Genomic DNA, 16,336 nt, shown 5'->3' on the forward strand with positions numbered 1-16,336 from the left:
CATGCTACACGCTATTAGGAACATGTCCTACTCAAATGGTTCAAACAATGCTGTTGAAGTCAGGTTTCCTTTGAAAAACAGCTGCTACCGTGTGTGGTTTTTGTCTCTCCAGTTAACATTTAAAAAGTCATTTGAGCTGATTTTAATACTAAATGCATTAAATGATTTTAGCAATGATTCTATTTTTCCCCTTTTTCACTTCATATTTCACTTAGAGTTTTTATTACATTATATTTTGTACTATATGTGAAGTTTAAATACAAAAAGGTTCATCTTAAATTTAACATAACATTTGCACTGCTAGGAAAAACACATACGTCAGAAAATGTTATAATTAGTTTTATGCTTTTTGAAGATAAATTGAGGCAACTAGAAGCAAAGGGATGTAGGTGGAATTTTTCAAGTTTTGAGAAAAACACATTTAAAGATAACCTCCTAGGTAGGCTTTCATTGAAAAGTTGTCCTAAATCATGCTGCATAACAGAAGCTACCAGGGCTACTAGCACTATCCCTTGCCGTAAGACAGAGGAAAGGTCACCTACCTTACGGGATGTCTCCAAATTTTTAATTTAACCACTTACATCCCTTTGCTTCTCACTGCCTCAGTTTTAAATTTAAATTATTTTTTCCAACGTCCCTTAACCAAAATTTTTTACATGTGTTGGACTGATAAAAATATGTGTATGTATTTTTTGCACCGTTTCTCATTTATATTTAACCGCTTGTTGAGGAAACAAAATAGCAAAAACATAGTTGGCCCTTCACTTGCTAATGTATCAACTCTTTACTAACTTTTGCTCAAAATATATGTATTAGATATATACTTCTTTATCGAAAAACCAAGTTTAAGGAAATGGGTAGGGGTTGCTTTTAAAAAATGTAAGACAAAAAAAAAAGATTTTTCACAGCAAGATAAATGTTCAACGATATTTTTTTTTTCATCCACCAGACAGTTTCTTCCCTGCAAATACGATTTGCCGTTTTATGTTTGCTCGATGTAAACTGGAAAGGATTTTGTTTCGATTTTTTGGATTCAATTCCTTGAAACTCCGTTGCAATACACAAACGTAAAAAGGGTATGGATTTATTTATTGCGTTATATTTAATTCAACAAGATTCATTTAAAGTGTTGTCTCTTCCTCTTACCTTTTAGTTCATAAGTGGAAAGTGATTTAAGAACATGGGTTTTTTCCCCTTAAATGCATTTTTCTGTTAGAAAATCTAAGTATCATCGTATTGAGAAGAAACAAGTTTACCTTTTTAGGAAATATTAAATAAATATATTTAAAAGCAAAGATTAACAGAGCGAAAGTACATACAAGTGTTTTGGTACACCCCGATCCAAAAACATAGAGGCAAGAATAAAATAAAATTCACAGTAAAAATTTTAAAGGGGTGATTTTTATTTCAGATATCTATAATAAGAAACATTACTCGAAACATAAGTTAGGATTCATTCCTTAGAAGATACGTCTTGTGTTGAATTCATTTATAAAAACAGAAAATAGGTTTGTAAACAATTTTTAATTCATAAGTTATGTTTAAGGTTTAGAAGTACAGTTGCAAGTGATAATATAAAATTGTGTTTCCGTAACCTCTAATACGTAATTTCAAACACGTCAAAAATATCAAGTTTTGTATTGCCTAAGAGGGAGAGTTTATAATGATTCATCTCATGTTTGCTCTATCGTTGCTTTAAGGTCCTGGAAAGGAAAATTTCAACCCCCCCCCCCCTTTTCATATAATGTTTGTAATGGATGTTACCACAAATTTTCCATTGGATTTAAATCGGTATTAAGCGATGACGAGTATATTGTTCATAATGAACCACATATTTGCTGTATAAGACACATGAGTAGGCTGTTTGTGTAGCTAAAATACACAGCTTGGTCTTTCAGAAAATCGTGTATTGGAATAAAATGGTCCTTTAATACTTGCTAATAGTCGTATAAAAGTTTATTTTCTTGTGAAAATGCTTACCGATAAAATATAAAATCCCGAGAAAGCTCAACGTTTAAAATGGGCAAAGAAAATGGTGCTTTATGGTAACAAATAGCTAACAACAATATTTAGTAACAAAAGACATAGGAACTTAGATGCAACAGATGGAAATAAATTTTACTGGCATGATTTAAGAAGCGAACGAAGAAACTTGTTTAGTAGTCAGCAAGGTGAAGGATTAGTAATGACTTCGGGCGGCTTTGGATTCAATTAACACACTTTTTTTTTTTTTTTTTGGAAATTTGTAGCAATAAAAGTAACTCCTAAGACTACGAACAAATATTAGAGGACCATTTTATTCTCCTCCAAATATTAGAGAACTAAAAAATATTAGAGGACCATTTTCTGTGACGACCAATATGTGCATATCAGCAAGACAAAGGACTTTTATTCAACTGTTTAACTCAACAAATGTGTGGCTCAACATGAAGAATGTCAATGTCATAAACTTGACATCGCTTAATAACGAGGCAAAGCTAAATGAAAGGGTGTGGGAGCATCCAACTCAAAAATTATATGAAACTGGGAGTTAAAAATTATTCGCCCAAGTACCTTAAAGTAGCTATTGAGCAAGCATGGTTTGCGCCATTATGAAGTTCCCCGATGAGTTGCAGAAAACTATATACATTCGATAGAAAACCATGTGTGGAATGTAATTAGGGGTAAAGGAGGCACAATGTAGATTAACATTTGTAACTATGTTTCTCAACCTTAAATAAAATTTTACGAGTCAAAAGTGTCTATAATAATGGGGTGCCCTATTTTCTATTTTTTAAATAAAGTCAACATATGATGATCAGAAAAGCCATCGATGGCTTTTCTGATTTATTAACCCTAACTGGTGCTTTCCTTACTGTTTTTTACAATACACATACGAAACAAAAATCCCAATTTTTCGTATTTTTAATGTGAGTCGTATTTTATGCTTATAGCTGTATTGTTGGGACACGGTGTATTACTATAAACGTTTTCAAGCATGAGGGTAAGACCAGGGCTGGGGAGTCGAAGTCGAAGAGTCGAAGTAAGACTGGTTTTAGGGGTAAAGGAGTCGGAATTGGAGTCGTTAGAAGACAGGCCTTCTCCGACTCCGGGTTTCTTTTTTTTTTTTCTTTAATATTTAGCGGTTCTCCTTGCATTTAAAAAAAACTGACTACCAATCAGTTCGATTACATGTATAAAGGCCTATTAATAAGAATATAACTGTCATTGGCAACTAGCTGTCTTGATTGTTTATCGAATTTTCTGTGATAGGTAACCTTTGCCGTCTCCTAGTTTACTTGTTTTTTTAATTCTCTTTACCTAATAGCAACTGTCGGCGAACGGTTTTGTTGCCTATCACTCTCAAATAAAAATGATAATATATTTTTTAATTCCATCTCAGTTATAAAATCATAAAAGGAATGTATCCCTTGAGCCAATTGGGACCCATAGCTCGAGAAGAAGCTTATGGGGGTGTTCGGTAAACTCAAATAAGTGATGGCGCGAAACCGTGAATCCAAAAAATCCGATGAAATATATGTTTTCTTTAATCAAAAGACTTTGTCTATAACTAGGTTTTCACTAAAAAGTATGAAATAAAATATGAAAATGTCTTCTTGTTTACAAAACTCGACAATTGCAGTTAACCTGAAAATCTTATTTAGGTTAATTCTAAAGCAATCAATAAAATTAAACTTAAAAGTTGAGCGCAAAAGAAATATAAGAAAAGGCTATTCGTTCAAAACTATATACCGTCGTATTTTGTGTAAAATTTGCTCCAGATGTACATATACCCGGCCTCTCTCCGCAATATAGTGTCCCATTTTCGTTGAAATTTTACAGATGAAATGTAATTTAAGATTTATTGGGGAGCTTTTTCAGAATGAACGTATTTACAGTGGCTCCCAAAAGTGTTCGTACACTTTGAAATTTTTTAGTAAAACCAAAGTAACTCGAAACTGAATTCGAATATGAAGTCCAATATTTTTTCACATCATTCCTATATCATTCTAAATACAACCCATTGGTGTTTTCAAAATATGGACGGATCTTCTATTTGAAATGGGTCAGAAAACGAAGAGACAGAGAAATAACACGCCACAAAAGTCATCGTACACTCAAATATTTTCGAATAAATTCATGATTAAAATTATCATATGACGTTTTATTAATATTTTTGCATCGTGTTGGCCATCATAAGTCATTTGGCTTTATTTTTTTTTTGTTTATTTATTCCTTAATATTGTGCTTATTACTATAAAATGGTTGGTATTCGTAAAAAACCGCAAACACCATTCAAAATTTGAATTCCCCCCCCCCCCCCCCCGGTGCGGTAAATTGGTTTGAAATGTCTCTAAATTAGTTAATTTATTTGTTTGAATAGTAAAGTGATTGATAAAATGCTTTAAAGAAAGGAATCAGTTCGAAAACAAGGTAAGAAAAGGTCAACCGGTAAAGTTGACAAAACGTGATCAGAGATTTAAAGTTAAAAAAAATATGAAAAATACACATTTGAGTGCTGTAAAAGTTTCTGTATAGTTAAATGAAACATTTTACATTTAATTTTCACCTAAAATTATTCGCCAAGTTCTCTGATTAGCTGGATTAAATGGGACCTCTTCACGCAAAAATTTTCTTGGTCGAGTGAAAAACGCTTTTCGTCGCAAAATCAATGATAAATAAGCTCAAAGCGTTTTATAATTACGTCTTATTTACAGATAAAAATTAATTTAACATTTTTGGTTAAATTGTTGTATAATTGTAAGTAGAAGAAAAAATTAGGAACTTAATCTTAAGAACTTAGTGTGATCAGTTAATCAGGACAGTGGAGGTGTTCTAGTGTGAGGGTGCATATCAGCATCAGGAATAGGTAATTTGCAATTTTTTGATGAAATAATGAATCATGCTGTTCCTTTAAATATTTTAAAAACCAATTTTGAACTCTTAGCCAAAAATTTGGTTATCGGAAACAGCTTTGTTTTTTATTAAGATAATGATAAGAAGCACAAGGTTTTCAACGTTTGCGTCTAGTGCCTCGAAAATTATCCTAAAGTTTAGAAAATGCCCAGTCAATCTCCAGATTTGAACTTAATGTAACGTATTTAGAGATGTATGGAGGCTAGATTACGAAAATAGGGCTTTAAAACGAAAATAGAGCTAGAAACAGTAAGACTCGAAGTGTGGTTGAACACTTACTCAAAAATTACGCAAAAAAAAAAAGAAAGAAAAAGAATGAAATCTATTCCAATTAAAGGGTGTTATGAATACTGCATGATATTTTACTAATTAGTAACTTAATTAAAAGCTAGATTATTCAATAATGTATAGACATTTTATAAAGTGTACGAAGACTTTTGTGAGATAAAATTTCCGGAACTTTTTGGTTTTTGATTTTTAAAACACTAAGTTTTAATATTTTTTAAAAACTTTTCGTGTAGTTTTATTAAAAATTGATCATAGATCTTATAATTAAATAACTATTCTGAAATATCAATTCTAACTAATGAATTGGGGCCTATTTCGTTGAAAGTCGTAGGTGTACGAAGACTTTTGGGAGCCACTGTATGTTTTTTTTATTAACTCCGAAATTAACTTGGGGTGTCACTCAACTGATGGCTGTCCCGGGGCAGATCGCCCCCTCTCAGGAGTTTTTGTTCTCTCAAGTTACAGCTGTCAAAAATTGAAAGCACACGTTTTGATCAACATCTATTTGTTTAACATTAAGAAATTAATCCTTTTCATTTTTTAAAAAAATTAAATTTTTCAGTAACTTTTAAGAAGCTCACTTTTAAAATCGCAACCTTTGGAAAATTAATTTTTAAATTGAATTTCTAACGTTGTATGCTTCTTAGTTTTACAATAAAGTGTAACATAAAAATTACTTGGTAAGGAATTAATATTTCAATCTCTGTTTAGGGGTTTTTTCCCCTTTCCATAAGGGGGGAAATGGAAAAAATGAATTAATTAATTAAAAAATCCGGAGTTGGAGTCGGCCATTTTCCTTCCGACTCTACAGCCCTGGGTAAGACAATGTTTTGAAGATTATATCACTTTACACAAAAAAAAATTACAAAAGATTCATTTTACTCACAAAACACAAAACTGCAATTTCGTGCTTGTAATTTTTTTTTCGTATTATTTGGGCAGTTTGTCTTGTACTATTTTTTCTTAATTTCCTCCAAACAATAAAGTTTTGTTTTGTTTATTTTTTTTTTTTTTCAATCTTGGAAAATGCATTTGTTTGTTAAACAAAATAAATTGATTGCGAACCACTTGTATACATTAAAATGTAACCGCAAAAATCTAGTTATGTTCACGAAAAGCAATCTAATAAGTTTTATTTTAATGCAATCTTTTTTTTTTCTTTGAAATATAACTAAACAACTATAAAGTTGTTTGCAATAAAATTAATTGTGGCAAAACATTAATGCTGTGGAAAACATCGTTAAAATGTTCACACTTTTTTACCTAATATTCTTTTAGTATTGAATTGAGTACGGTTGTTTAAAAAACATTTTAGAAGGTCTTAAACTAATGACTTTTACCAAGTTTAAGTATTCCTCCAATTTATTAAACTGTTTCCCTTAAACATAATTGAATTAATAAGATATATACAAGAAGTTTCGTCTTTCATTAGCTTTGAAACTTTCTTTGGTATTAGACAGTTTTTTAAAGCACATACGAAACTTTGACCGCTCTTGTTTTTAGTAAATGTAACAAAAACGTTCATCAGAAAGAAATAAAATAAAAAAAAAACACTGTGGTTATTCTCCCCAAAACAATTTTAAAATACCGAAAAAAATACTAAATTGATGTTGTAAAAAAATGAATACTAAATTTAATGCCATAATACATTTTGTGGGTATTTTAATAGAGTTACATATTTTAAATTGCGTAAGTACCTTATTTGTTCACATTTGGTTCAAAACCAAATTAACTTAGTTTTTTAACACTTTTTGTTTTATTTAAAGGTTGTAAGTTGAAACTATTAGTTCTTGCTATCAAAACACATCCTAGCAAATAAACCATAAGCGAATCTTTTACATTTGTTTTTTTTTTATATCATACTATTTCAGTTCAGAGGATGGGACCAAAACAACAAGATTTCATTCCATTCCAATCTCCCTTAAGATATTTCTTTCAATATATAATAACAATCTGTTGGTATTGTTGCTTTTAAAAATCACTATCTGGTTTTCTGATATGAAACACCTCGTTCAAGAACGTTGTTGCAATGTGTGGCACGTACACGTACCTGGCCTAATTTTCAACTTTTTTGTATCAAGAAAAGCAATGTTAATCGAGACTTCGTTAGGTCAAATAAAGTGAAGTTCATGCGTTGGAAAATAGCCTACTGGAGGGGTAAAAATAAATGAAAAGTAAATAAAATCTGTAAAAGTAAATAAGCGTAATTGCTTCATTTGGAAATGATTCATTTGTCTCTACTTTTATTTCGAATAGAAGGAAAATGCTCTTGACAATATAACGCTCAGGCGAAATATTTGTTTGCAGTTTGGTGGGCAAAACTTTAGCAACATTCTATGTTTTGATTTTTCAGAACTTTGCACTAGCTCAATTTTCCACCATAACCTCAAGTCTAAATTTTTGAGTTGGACATGCCTAGATGCACCATCCCTGGATGGTAAATGCTACGTCTATACCTGCATGGTTATAATTATCAATGATGAGTTAGTGGTTGTTCACCTTTCAGTTGACCTTAACAGAACAACATACCTCTTAGGATCCATCGCTACAATAGCATTGACAAAGATCAACACGGAAGGGCAAGTCCCTCCACGTAAAAAAAAGAACTGATTCATTTAGAAGCGCGTTTGAAAATGATGCAAGCCTTAGAGACAATTGGAAAACTAATCATTTTCATGCAATCAGCCTCAGAATATTTTAAACTACTTCTGCCCTACTAAAACACTTCTATAGTCTATCTTCGTCGCAACTATCTTCTATTAATGGTAGGCTAACCTATCACATGGGCGTACAGCACTACTTACTGATACACAAACACGAGCTGTCATTATAGTTATGCTTGTTACAAGGTCAAATGGCGAGTTCAAAAATAAGAAATCTGTTCAAAGAAAGATTTGTGCTTGAAATAGTTTTTCGCCATCTAAATAAATTTACTGACATTAAAGCAGTTTTTTTTTTTTTTTTTTTTTTTTTTTTTGAATGATATTTTTCTAATTTCCTGTCTAACTAGAATATTTTTTATTTTGAGGTTTTTTTTTTTTTTTACAATATCTTAACTTATCTAAATCATTTAATTTTAATTTGAGCGCACATAAGATCCAAAATTTTGAAATTCTGGAAAAGGTAGTGCTCATTTTAGAAAAAAACGTATAATTTATTTATTTTCACAAAAGAAACATAACCAAACAATAATAAGCAGGACAATAAACCATTTGAATTAACATTAATATTAAAAGAACTAAACTTTGACTTTGTATAAAAAATTTAGTCATTTTAGAATAAACATTAGTTTTAAATGTAAGTGAAATTTTCAAACAGTTTCTCTTAGAACATTCAATTTTTTTTTCGCCAGTTTTGACCCTCAGAGCTTATCAATTATGTTGCAGATGATTGACAACTGGAGTGACGACAGCTTGGGCTGGCCAACTACCAACGACCAACGAAGATGCATTATTATGAAAATACTGTAACAAAGTTTTAAAGATTTTCTCAAATGGCAATTAGTTGCAAAATTATCAAAACGTGCTAGGTACAGTCAAGTGGTTGTAGCATTCTTTTTTTCTAAATTTGCTCGAACCTAAAATAATAAAGAATGTAATATAATAGGACAAATAAAGCAGAAACATTTGTCAAACTTTTTTTATTCGGTATAATTTTTACAAAATGGACTAAAGTATTATTCAAAGCTTCCTCCGAAAATTAAATCTTGGATTAAATCTCCTTAATGTATGACAAACGAGAATACGTGATAACATATTAAAAATAGCAACGAAATGCAAGAATATTATTATGTGTAGATGCGAAAAGCACAATATTATTAAAAGTATTCTGTAAGTTTATTTTTATCTTAAAAAAATCTGCTTGAATTTTTTAAAATTTCTTCCCCTAATTTTTGTCTGTTGAAACCAGAATCCTTAAACGAAAAAGAACTACAAAAACAAGAGCAGAGGAAAAATTTAATTATGACTTAAATACGTTCTTTTATTTATTCATCCATTTTTCTTTTTAATTATTCAGTAGTTACAGCCTAACTAGTGTATTTCAAAGAAGAACAACAAAGGAATTTAGTTAAATGCTCAAACGAAGCAGATGTCCAAGGATATGTTGAACACTGCATAAAAATGTATCATAAGTACTACTTTAATAGTGGTAGTATTTTAATTAAAATTTCTAAAAAGAAATCTACTCTGCATTTAAGTTGAGTTACAATAGAAAAAAAAATGACTGTGGCTTACTATAGTTAGTAGTTTTTATACAAAGACTTGCAGATTTTTTTTATTAAATCGTACTTTTTTTTATTATTTTTAACATTAGAAGCTTTTAAGCATATATATAAATACACAGAATAAAACTTTCTATTTTATAAATACATTGTTTTTGTTCCCCAGCATTAATAAAACGATGTTTAATATGTAAATCATATGAAACCTAGTGAAAAGCCATCCAAAAATTGGTAAACTTTTTGACCCCTTATACTTACTGAACTATATACAACAAAAATATACGGTTTGCACATTCATGCTCAGAAACGTTGGAGATTTCTGTTTAGAATGAAAAAAACTTATTCTCTTTTTTTATTTCATTTCATTTTATTATTGTTTTTCAACAAAAGTTGGTATAGGCGTTTGATTCTTGTATAATTAAAAACTGAGCGTATGTACCTATGAATGCAACTATAATGTACGTCCAAGTTACTTCTCCCGAACGACAGTGAACTGACAATCGAACCAGGTATAGATGGAATTGTAATCTTCCCGTCTTTATGTTTGGCCATTTATCACAATCCTCTGATAATACTTAGCGGAGATATCAATTGAAAATTATTAATTATGACACTTAGATTGCGACATAAAATCCCTATTTTTCGCAGGCTTTCCTCCATTCAAATTATTATTCAGCGCTTCATCTCAACTTTCCGTAACAATACTATTATTAAAATTTGTAGCGGGAAGAAAATCATTAAATGAAAGATCTGTTGCCATTTTTTTTCTCGGATATGAACAAGTAAAATTCTTGCGTTTGTTTCAAAGACGAGGGATTTAAAATATTTACTTATTGGTTTTTTTCCGCAATCTGCCGCAAAATTTTACTAATTATTTTTATTATTATTTATTTATTTTGGGTTCAAGCCTGAGTGTTGAACAAGCGTCACTTGACATAACTTTTATTTTCGATGTGGACCGTCTAAAGCCGGTCGACGCAGCTAGTAATGCAATAACATCGAAATACATTTCATTTTGAACAGCAAAAAGTTTTGATCAATTCAATGTGCTCCTCATCATTGAAAGTTACAGCCGTCAGACGATGGAAAATAACCTGCAGCATGAAAGCCTTTCAAGGGGTACCCCTGACTTATCGTGGTATATTGTTTCTTTGAACTGGGGCAAAGAAATGAGTCGATCGGACACACGGAATAAATGTCCTCACAACAAAAAGTCACAAGGTGTTAGATCCGGAGACTAATTAGAATTTTCATACAGAAAACATTGAAGAGAACACAGCTGTTCCCAAATGTTGACCTGAGAAGTGTTGCAGCAGGATTACCTATTTTGCGGAGGCGCTAAGTAAAGCTTGCCACTCTTGCAAATGAGGAAAACTTCATTTTTTCATAGCGTTTCATATTGCTAACCTGTGACAGAAGCGGTTTGAAATGCGGGACCATGATGCTCCTCGAAGAAAAAAAGGATGGATTCTACTTCAGTGCCAATTTTCGGTCAAAAATATGACTAATATAAAATATTTTTTTGCGATTCCAAGCAAAAATCTCCCTTGTTTCTGAGCACGTATGTGCAAACCGCATCGCTTAGTTGTAAGAAGTTCAATAAATATAATTTTTTTTAAAGTCTACTGACTTTTAAATCATCCAGTAAGTTCTACATGTGATATAAACTCGCACGAAAACCTTTAATCTCCTTAAAATCTTTCTCCTGAAGTACCGCGTTAGTAATCGGCTTTAATAAGATGGTATCGTATGTTCAATCACGCTTTTGAAGTGAAATAATGTGCAAGTTTTCAAAGCTTCACTTGCAAGGAACTGCTAAAAAAACAAAGATTTCTTTCTAAAATAACAAATCAACAAAAAGAACGTGCCACGCTTAATTTAAATTTTTTATCCTATTTTTTTACTGAACATTAAGCTAGAAAATAAAGATAAGTAATATTCTCAATTTCCTTTCAAGAGAAGCTTTATAAATACATAGTAAGATTCTTATATTTCTTTTAGAAGCTCCTTAATGTGTTTTAATTACTTCCTTTTCGAAGTTCCTCTTTAATTTCCTGTTAAACCACAGAATTTTGTTTTGTTTTTTCAAAAATATTTGTAACAGAATGAGCTAAGCATGTTATCAAGAGTTATTTTCTGGAAATATTTTGTATTGCAGAATTTTTAGTGCAAAAAGTTAAAATAAATAAATAAGAATAAAATCAATTACCAATGTTCCTGAAACAAAAATGATAAAACTGTTTTTCTTTTTTTTTTTTTTTTGCATTGCTTTTCTATAATCAAATTTGGTACATAAATGAAACAGTATACTATTATTTAGGAATATACTAGAGGAGAAATAACTGGTAACTGCGTGGTTTGGAAAAAAAATATATTCTTTTTTTTTATATATATATAACATTTTTAGCATATACTTATGATTTCCTTTTCCTGGTTAAAAGTCGCACTCTTTTTTTTTAGGTGCTTTGTCTGATATAACCTTTTTGTAGTTGCTCAAACATATTCCTAAGTGGACTTCGAACGAACCAGGTAAATAATTCACTTAAAATAGTTTTGTAATTAGTCCTTGATTGTGTATACGCATCGTAGGATATGAATGCTTAGTGAAGTGAAATTAGTTAGGGAAAATTTTAATTAAAAATATTTTTAGTTTGCAGTGCCACATATCTATCAATAGTGTAATTTTATCTGAAACGTATAATTGATTTCAATTTTTAAAAATTTTCTAAAAATCAAGGTGGTATAAACTGGTATATAAGAGTCATCCTCAAAGTTTGATGCTCGAGTTGTAATATTTTGTGGTTTATCCAAAATATCTTCTATTATCATAAATTGATAAAGTTTCTGTAATTAATATTTTAAATATCAATTGAGATCTACGAATGTCCATTGAAGTACTTATACATGTTTTAGCTAATATTTCGCAAGTTTTGATTGTAAATTTTTATTACAATTTGCCATCGAGTGCACGCGATTTCAAGTTAAATTGTTCATTTCGTTTGCTTATTCTATCATTTAATAAATCATTTAATTATTTATTGGTTAATTCATTTGCGTTCCTTCAATTATTATTTCACTTTTCAGCAAAACTTTCCCTAAAAAAATCAGAGAATTTAAAAAAAAAACATTAAAAAAGGCATAGTGTATCCCAAGAAATAAAGAAAAAAGTCAAAGTAAAAAGTCAAAGTAAATGAAATAATCGAACAAATACTGAAAAAAAAAATAAATTTGGAAAGTAAGGTTTCGTGATGGGGAAAATGTTTTTTGGAAGTCTCTCTGGCGGTATGTGTGCCCCCCTCCCCCTAACCAAATAACTTCTTAAAGAACTGTTCCACTGGAAGAGTGTTTTTTTGCTCGAAATATTTTTGCGAAGACACTTCATTCCATATTTCACTATTTTATTTTAACAATTTTCCTTTCAATTTTAAACAGTTATAAAGGAAAAAAAACATTTGCATCTGCTGCGAAATTTAAGGCAAATATAAATTTTAAACAAGCTTTTTTGGAAATCACTCTTGATGAAGAACGTATTGGATTAAACTAATTTAAGGTTATTTTTTAAGCAATTCAGAAAATTTTAACATTAACGCCTACTGGAGAAGTCCAAAACTTCCTTAATCTAGAAAACCAATTACACGAAATATTATTTTTTGCACTAGATAATTGAAAAAAAAATGTTCAGATTCTAAATATACTGTCAATTTTTGGTTTCATTTAATGGGAAAAAAGTTAGAAACAACATTTCGAAATAACATATTTCGTGGGCTTAACAATGACGCAAGCAGAGGTAAATATGACTGAATCAAAATGAAATAAGTTCAAATCGCAAATGTGGTTTAAAATCAAGCTGTTTAGTAGGAGGAAAAATGACGAACTCGTGACTCCAACTCCGGTACCTTGAATTAAAGAAATTTTGACTCTGACTCCGAATCTTGTACCAGAAGATTAGTAATACTCTGACTCCAAAACTCCGCCTCTGACTTCGCAGCTACAGCAGAAGTGCAGAGCTGGAGTAAAAAATGACAGACTCTGACACTTTTGAATTTAAAAGCTTCCGACTCCTCTCCCTTAAAATCAGTCCGACTAAGACTCCACGACTCTGATCACACTAACCTTGTTGTTACTGGGAAATAATGATCTTTGAGATTATTTGTTTTTATTTTCATTCGAAAGTTTTAATTTACTTGTTTATTTTGGCAACAGAAAGTAAGAGGGAATTCGGAAAGCTTTATTTCCGAATCGGGGGGAAAACTAAACACGAAACGCTATTATTACGAAAAAGAAAGCGCTACAGACAGATGTTTTTTGTGAAAAATGTTTTTACGTGTTCTTTTTCTGACTTATTATTGTTTAATTGTAGATTTTTTTCAGTAAATTACCGCCCTTAGCCAGGGCCAAGCTGGCTGTATATTTTATGTATTGTAGATTTAGTGTTGCTTTGGTTTCTTTAATTAAAGGATTTTTCATTTTTACAACATGACATCTTAAAGGAACTGTGTACAAATTTACATTTTTAGTTAGGATCTGTCTTTTTTTTAAACAAAATGCAAGATTTTATCAAGTATTGCCCATTTTTCTACTTTAACATTTGTTTGAATATTAAACACATAGCGCTAGCCATTAGCCAACCTACCCCGCAATCAAGGCAAGTTAGCTCGAAGGAATGGGGCCTTCAAAGACAGAGAGGCAATTTAAACTTTGCCTCTCAAAAAATACTTTAAAATTAATATTTTTAATTTTACGGGAAAAACTTCGTCTTGATATTTTTAAACGTTTTAATTATTTTTTTTTTTTTAAATCATAGAAGAAACTACTGGATATCCAGCCCAGGTCTACAATATTATGCTCGTAATTTTCCCAACAGAAAAAATGCCTTTGAAAGTTTATGATGGATTTGCTATTCGATTCGAAAAATCAAATCCAAAAAAAAAAAAAAATTATCTCACCTCAAGAAAATATACTGGTAAAAACACAGAATAAAATATGCCTATCCACTAGCAGCTTGTTATTCTAACTAAATCGCACTCCGTTGCTCTTTATTTAATTATGAAACTATTCCCGAGATAACGTAGGCAATCTAAATTGAATTTCCACAACGAGTTTTCCAAGTTAAAGATATTAACTGCCCGTATCTAGCAAATGTAATATTACTGTTTTGTGCTTGATTAAATATGCAAATGAAGGAAGAATGATACAGGCAAATAAATGTCTTTTATCACAGTAACTATAAAACTTATCAAAGGTGTCTCATATACTGATTTAATAATTATACCTTAAACCCACTTACGTTTTTCTTCTTAATATGCAAATACATTTTGAAGCAAAAAAACAAATCTTAACCGTTCTAATTAAAATTGCGCATGTAAACAAAATTTGAATTTTAAAACAAAATAGTAGTTTTACTGCCAAATACAAAAAATACGGTTGATATTATTTCAACAAATACTACAAACTCTTAATTAAATTGGAATTCAATAGGAGGTTTTCCTCCAACCAGCCAAACGAAGGTAATGGAATGACCTCAGATTGTTTCACCAGTTCAGAGCTCGTGATTCCTGATTTTCCCGCGAAGGTAAGGGAATTTTCCCGCGAACCAGAGATTGTTTCACCACACACATTTCAACATTTCAAAGTCAGTTATTCCTGATTTCCCCGCCTGTTTATGTGGAGATATTTTGTTTATGATTGGGCATTATTTGAGTGGCAATCTTCGTAGTGTATAAGTCTTATAGACTCTCCTATTGTATTTTTTCATATTTGTTCAGTATATTATATTTATATTTCTATATTTTCGTTCAGTGTGTGACACTGAGCAAGTTATGAACATTAAGTCCACGGATGAATGCTCTTCTCTAACCATTTTTTATTCTGTAACTCTTAAATATTTGGAAGCGAGATAAATCAAGATAAAAGTGCACAGGGTTTACAGTCATTCAAGTAAACTCAAAGTCTTTCCAGTTTTAGTAAACTTCCCTTAAAGAGACACATTGAAAGGCCCAACATTGTACTAAGCTGGCAAAGTTATGAAACAAAAAATCTTCTTTATTAAAAACAAGTGTTCTCTGTATTGTAGCATAACCCTACTTGATTCTTATAGGCCGGGACCCTCGCTGAAACTCATGGCAACGAAGAAGGTTACAGGCAACCCCTGTTTTCCATTCTTGCAATTCAAGTGTTTATTGTTTGGTGGATACACAAGATTGAGTTAAGCGCCTCTTGCGGTCAAAATGGGCGTCATATGAAGTTTCGTATATTTCGTATTTCAAATCATTGAAGTTTCAAGAATTTCAAGAGCAGATCATCTTTGGCTACTAGATGCATTGGTTTAAGACAGAAAAGTCATAAATTGTCAAGGCCCGTAAGAATCAAGTGGGACCATGATTGTATCCACAACTTTTAGCATCATACAACAACTCTGAAATTACTGTTAGGAATCTATTTTTCTTTCAAGTTGTTGAAAGTGCTCTTCCTGCATTGTAATTAGTGATGCACCGATCAATCGGCAGTAATCTGTGATCGACCATAACCGATCGATAAATTGGTCGATGACCTATAATAATTGGCCAGTTTCTAACAGCCGATTTTAATCGACGTGAAGTTTGTTTAAACAGAAGTTATTTCAAGTTTCCGCAGAGCTAGAAAATAAGCTGACAATAAATAAATGCGCCTTCTTGCAACAGAAGTAACATATCAAATAAAATTTAAAACACTAATTACAAATTATTAAGATAAAAACCAGAACTTGAATATAATAATTGCTTTTTTTTTCAATGAAATGATATGAAAATAGAGAATAATGATTCATCGCTCAAAGAAATAAACAATCTATTAACTAATTCTAAAAAGCCAAATTTGTAAATAAAGAAAATACTGATGAAAAAATTGTAGTAATAAAAATCATTATCATTATATAATAAACCGGCTGTAACT

This window comes from Uloborus diversus, chromosome 4 (genome assembly GCF_026930045.1).
Source record: "Uloborus diversus isolate 005 chromosome 4, Udiv.v.3.1, whole genome shotgun sequence".
NCBI classification, from domain to species: Eukaryota; Metazoa; Arthropoda; class Arachnida; order Araneae; family Uloboridae; genus Uloborus; species Uloborus diversus.